Below are 7,120 nucleotides of genomic sequence, written 5' to 3' on the forward strand. Positions count from 1 at the left end.
TTGTTGAATTTTCTTGTATAAGAGATGTTTAAAACACGTTTCCCTTAAAACGTATGTTTGTTGATTGAGTCAATCATTTGACAGATTAAAAGTTGAAGGGTACTGATACTGATCGTAAAAATGTCCGTGATAGAAAAATAATCACCTCGCCACTAACACCTGATAAAATTAGGCATTCCACAAACACTACAGTTGGTCAGACCCAGGATGCTCTTCTGAATATCCGCTTTTCAAAGCTGTTTGTGGGTAAGTGACTGTAATTAAACGATTTCGATGCGCGTGTACAATATTTATATCTATTCCTGACAAATTATTTCAAAATATTAATACACATTATAATGTATCGTGTTTTAACGGGAAAACAGTGCGATAAGATATTTGTTACAAAACTAATCTAATAATAGAAATCCTATAGAAGACTTTAAATTCGATGTCTCATTAGTTTATAAAAGAATATATAAAAAAATTCAAAGAATAGATAGGGGATACTGAGAAAACTTTTCTGGAAAACTTTGTTACACATTCTTGAAAACATAAAAATGAGATCTAACATTTGTTTAAACCCTTTTTCAATATCTCGAAGTAATGTTCTTGATATATTTGATGAAAAACATAACTTTTCGTTCCCTTTAAGGGTTGAAATCACTCTTTAAGAAGGAATTATGGAATAAATGAAGAAACAGGTATGTGTTATAGAAAATTTACTTTACTTGTACACACAATTAATTTTATATATTTTTTTAATTTGCGAGTTTCTAAAGTTCTTTTATAAGTCTCTCATTTAGCCAATTGTAATATACTCTACAATTTTGATAATAAGTATATCCAATATTTCCTCACAAAAGTATTTCTTTACAATCTCAATAATTATAAAATAAAGAATCTAATATCCGCAATTTTAAAGGGTTCAGGTGTTCTAATATTAATTATTTTACTTCCTTGTAATAAATATTGAAATAAAATGTATCATTAGGGTATTAGGGTAAAACGCAACTGTTGTTTAACCTTTTGCACTCGAGTGGTGACTCTGCGGCGCCATTAAAATTGTTGTAACACGTTCCAGAATTGCTTTTATAGATGTCGCCAAAGCTTAGATTTAACAAATTGTTGAAAGTGTAACTGTTATATGAGTCACAAGACTCAATTTCATATGCATAGAATGAATTTTGTTATGTAAAATGGAAATACTAAAAGCCAGAAAAATTATTTCAGATTTACAGTTGATATGGCTTCGAATACAAAGGGTTAAATTGATGGAATAATGTCTGCACTTTTTGTCGGTGTTCAACTGAATTGTTATACATCTTCCATAAATTCCATGATTTCTATTACAGCATTTCTGTTAGCTTATTTATTTGTCAAACGAAGATCTTTGCCTTTACCCCCCAGAATGATAATGATTGAGAAGATATAGCAAGCGTGCTATCGTTGCTCACATGCTCACTCGCAAGTTATACCGAGGTTATAAACAGGGAGAACTTGTAGATAGCTACCAGTACGCTCCAGAGCGTTTCTCCGTTTATTGTTTCTTACGGGTGCCGTTAGAATCACTGTATTAGGTAAGTCATATATTCGGTACACTTATCGCTACTATTCATGGTGTTAAAAAAAAGAGTGGTTTATCACTTGAAGGATTTATAGTACTCATCGAGAGGGGTAAAAAATGTCCAATAACTTGGGCCTTGAAAATCAACTCTTTTGACAGAAAATCGACTTTTAATATCTGAGAAAATCCGATAACGTGAATGAGATTTTTAGAGACGCATTGAATGTGGAGGTTGTCAATACAAGATTATTATTATTATTATTATTATTATTTATTCTTTTATGAATGAAAGTTCAATATTAATTTTCTTCGTCATAGTTTGTTTTATAGTAGACATATAACAACATTAGTCTATTTTGTTACACATAAATATTGTATAGAAATTACAAAAACGAATACAAAACGCGTGTAAACAATACGAGATTCGGGAAAAATATATGCAGAACGTACCTATATCGTTTAATGACTTACAGATGTAACCTTTGCATTACAACAGAGGGAAAACTTACTGTGATAAGAAAGTTTTCATTAAAGTTGCATTCAATTGCCCGCATTTTTTAGTTGATCTTTTATTATTATTTATTTAGAACAACAACGATCACTTACAAACTGAGCTACGGTGGGTTTAAAGTTTTTAAAATGTTAGAGGACTAATTTAGCGTACCATGACTACATCAATTTTTTTTCGAATTTTGCTATTACTAGGAATGACAACAAAAAGGAAAGAGTTCCATTTTTTAAATTTTGTACCTGAACTTGTGTTAAAAAATGTGTTTTGTATACCTTGGTACCTTATATGCGTACAGAAAATTTCAGCGAAATCTGTTAACGCGAAGTTATCGGTTAAAAGTGCAAAAAATAGAAACAAATCGGTGGTTTTTCCACCTTTAAATTTTTGCACCGTGTAAAGCGAAATCCATTAACGCGAAGTTACCGATCAAAAGTGTAAAAAATGGAAATAAAACGGCGATCTTTGGCTTAATTTTTAGTTGTTTGCATCTCGTAAAAACATTAACTGATTTCGGTAACAATTTCAGCATGCATGCAAGTTGCCGAGATTTACAAAACGCATTCATTAAATTTTCGTTATAGGCTCGGATAAAAAAGTTAGAAATGTGAAATTTTTATGTATCAAGTAGTAGCAACAATAAAAAAAAATCATTTTAGTCATTGTTTAGTAGACTAGTCCTATTTTCTAACAAAATTTGTCATTTCGTTCAGTTTTATAAAAGTTATGTCATTTTAAAGACTGTGCACATAATATATTTAAATTATTCATTATATGATTTGATTATTTGTTATAATATATTTAAATTATTTCGAATTAGAGGATTATTTGGAGGCTATTCGAAAAAATTTTTTAAATATTGTAATGTTAGACCACTTTTTGAGAAAAACCAAATTTTATTAAATTCTAGATGTAGTGGAACATATTAATTCCCTATAATGGACAAATTAGTCCCCTCAGGTAATATTATAATTCATATAAAATGGTTATGTGTATTTATTGAAATACAAGATACTATTATTGAAAATGATAGTGTAATAGATAATTACATTCATAATATCCACAATATCATGGCATCATACGCGCAATGTAGTTTAACCGATTATTACATATTAACAGAGTAGAATTTGATTTTTCATTCCGAATTCCTCCTCGAGGCATTGTGTGTTACTGAGAAATTCATTCACGTTATCGAAAATTCGTAGATAATTAAAGCCGATTTGTTGTCGAAAGGATTGACTTTCGGACACATGTAGATTAGACATTTCTCAGACACTCCATGAGTAATATGTATTCTTAAAATCATAAACCATATCTTTTTAATATTCTATATCACAGTGATAGCCAATTTAATGCTGATATTTCAGAGATCGATATATGGGCATCTCTAATACCTGTATAGTTAACCAAATCGGTTAATTCTGTAAAATAAAAAGTGAAGTGAAGTAATAATATATTACACATTGTTTTTTAAAATTTGTATGAAATCAAATAAATATTATACAATGTGTTATTACACAGCTTGTAAGCTGTGTTCATTACATTACATTAGCTTGTAAGCTAACATGGTTCTTCGTCTTAAGATAAAAAAAAGCAGTTAAACAAATTGCCCGGGAACAGCTTAAATTTCCATGTTTATTTCTCATTAACACATATTCGTCCGCATGAGAAAGATTCGTTATTTTGCAAATAATTGTTTTTTAATTTTAAATAAATTAAATTATAATTTAAGATAGTACAATTATAATTGAACCGTTAAAGTGTATGACATCAATGATATTTTCAGCATTTTTAATAAATTAATGAGTAAATTAATTTCCATGCAAATAGTTTTGTCACTCACATGTGGATAATATAATTTGGAAGTGAAGTGGGTGACATGATAATCGAAGTGTTTAATTATACAATAATTATAAAATAATAATAAAATTCTTGTGAAGAATTTATCAATAAAAATCTTTTTCATTTAAATATATACAATAAATATTGTATTGCCACGAGACAGTGGGTATCAATACATGTGATGGATAAGCATAATAAAAAATAGAGATTATCATTTTATGCATATATTAAACCCTTTTTTTACTATACGTCTTTAATCCAGGGGTACGTAAATTGAGATAGGCACGTAAACTGGGTCATCTATCCTGAGTGTCCGACCATTTAGATTCCACGCAAATAATTTGCACTATAGTCATAACGAACTAGATTTCAAAAGAAAATGTATATAATTTAATTTTCTTATATCAAAATAAATGATTAATGGATTGTATATTGTTACTAGATTGTGGATCTTTATGCAGACTAAAAATTATCTAAGTTAATTGTATGATATATTATATATAATATAATACAATGAAATATAATATATATTTTATATATTTCAACATTCATTTTTGTCATAAATGCATACTAAAGTCACGTTTCATATTTTTATTTGAAACCTAGTAAATTACAACCGCTGTGCATACTATTCATATTATATACAAAATCTAAATGTTCAGTCATTTAATCAAAAAGTAAGGTAGGAACATCTCGACGTGTTCGAACAAATATAATTTTTATCATTAGTTTTAAAGGATGTTATCATCTTTACAACACGGGTAATGATTAGCAATCAAAAAGATACGGGAGCGGATAAAAGATTAACGCGTGAAGAAAGAAAGATATTGGTATAATAATGCACTGTGATTGCAAATCTTATGATTGCAATCTATCGGACGAAATACGATTGAACTTCGATTCATCCGAAAATATTTTTGCTAATCCTGGCTTATTCGATGCAAATGCAGGTTTCATTTCTCGATTTTTAATACTCAGTGTTGATTTCTTACGTAGTCATTAGTTTTTTTTTCGGATAACATAATTAACTAATGAACAGTATAGTTAAAAACTTAAAACGACCCTCATATTTTGATAAAAGGGGAAAATTGCTAACAATTAATGGTTGCGTACACGCTTCTCTTTATATCGAACAAGTTTTGTTGGAAACAGTTTTTTATACAATATGTAACAATAAAAATTAAGGTGAACGAGTTAAATACTTCATCCTGCCTACATACTGCTTCTTTTTGTATAAATTAGAATAGTTTTTAATTCATAGTTCTAAAGATTTTCTACTCTTACATGACCTTTTAAAAGTTGGCGAATATAAATTAATATCCACATATAGGTAAAAAGATTACCAAATGTCTCACACAATTACTTGAAGATCTTGTATATAATCATTTATCAGTGTATGTAAATACAGGGGACTTAATAATTTGTCATTCGTTTGCTATTGGTAGGTTATTTTCCAAAGTACATAAACAAGTATTTTTTGTATTATATGTTGAATTACCATACCTATTTATTTCGCCCTTTATTATTAGTATACGTGCCTGTAATATCTTGTATACATAGTTGAGAGAGTAGATGATGTGTGCATTTTATTCTAAAATTTTCAAACTTGCATTCTAATGCATCTTACTTGCGAAGTAACTATTTTCGGATTGTATATTTAAACATAAGACGTAATGGATGTAAACAGAATCCTAATAGCAGGCAAAATTATAATGTACACCTATGGATTCGCGGCATATCACTTCACCTGCCCCCTCACTTTTTTTATTTGAATTCTTACATAATCTTCTGCGAACCATGATCCAGACGAAGATAGTGATAATGTTCTACCGGTCGCTCGCGATCGAATTGTTAGCCGTTTCTGTTGTATACAATACCTCGCAATTTTCAGCGAAATTTAAAATATTCGGAAATTATTGTAATAAATATCTGACCTATTTTAATAAAGATCTAATTGATAATAAAAGATCTTTGTCATGTTATCTATAATTTTAAAGCATTAAATAAAAATTGTGAGAAAAAATTAAAAGTATATACGAAATTTGCGAGTATTGCGAAATTCTACAAGTGTAATGTATCGTGTACTGGCAATGTAACACATAAATTTGATACACGTACATGCACATAAATACATGTTAAATAAATAATTGAATCGTGTGGAACTTAATTTTCTTCTAATGGGTGAACTAAACATTTAAAACTGCTATTTTCTAAAGTGGCTATATTATTTTAAAACGCAATTTTTAGGCTCATCATTATTTATCTAATAATAATAGTGAAAATATAATGTGGTATTGAAGGCTAAAAGAGTAGGAATAAATATATGTACTTGGAATTAATAATAGTAAAGTAAATTGATTAATACTTACAAATATTATTAGTATTAATAATATCATTGATAGTAGAGAAAGTTATTGAAGACATTTCTAAAAGGATTTATAAAATAAATAAGTTATTTAAATATATTGAGAGAATACTCCTAATAAATATAATTATAACATTATAATTTTTTATATAAGGATATTTGAATTTTTAATTTAAGGGTATGATTATTTTATAAATCTAATATATTTTAAAAAAGTCTAAATTATATTTTATTGTTAACGTATATGAAATTTTGAATTTTAAGAGACTGATTAAAATTAATAAACATAAATTGGCGTTTATCTGTAAAAATTTGTACGCTATAGAAGTCGCCCTACATTACATTATACTATTGATGCGTTTTACTCAGTCTTATGGCACATGTATCGGACTGATTGTAATTTTTTTATTGCAATTTTAACATTTATTGCATATTTGGCCATAAAGACATTCTTCATTATTTATTTTTATATTTTGCATTATAATATGCAAAATATGCACAGCAAAAGCTATATTTTTGGAATCAGCTAATCATGACATTTTCTGTTCAGATCATATTCATGAACATCCGCAGTCTAGCAATCACTGATCAGTAATACGATGTCTGCGATCTCGTATCAATCATTTTTAAATACTCAGTGGATTCGATACAACCCATTTTATCCCATTATCACCTTACAAGAACCGCCTGATGTGTTATCAAAATATCTAATTATAATTTGATAACGTAACCGCCTCCTTTGTGACGAATGTACTTTTATCATAGAAGTGGATCTACAGGGTGTTTTTCAAATATTGTAACTCCGGGAAATGGGGGGTAGCTGAGGCTATTTCAAGTGACTTTTTCATTTTCCGAAATG

The 7,120-nt window shown here is 28.5% G+C and overlaps 1 protein-coding gene across 1 annotated transcript in view; it reads left to right on the forward strand.

Annotated features, from left to right (window-relative positions):
* The first annotated feature begins 1,510 nt into the window (after positions 1-1,510).
* Positions 1,511-7,120, forward strand: part of LOC144470390 (putative cytochrome P450 6a14) — a 10,491-nt gene continuing 4,881 nt past the window's right edge. The window contains exon 1 of the mRNA XM_078181449.1: positions 1,511-1,559. The gene's annotated coding sequence lies outside the window, so the exon portion shown is untranslated. The remainder of the gene's footprint in view (positions 1,560-7,120) is intronic.

This window comes from Augochlora pura, chromosome 5, assembly GCF_028453695.1.
Source record: "Augochlora pura isolate Apur16 chromosome 5, APUR_v2.2.1, whole genome shotgun sequence".
In the NCBI taxonomy this organism is placed as follows: domain Eukaryota; kingdom Metazoa; phylum Arthropoda; class Insecta; order Hymenoptera; family Halictidae; genus Augochlora; species Augochlora pura.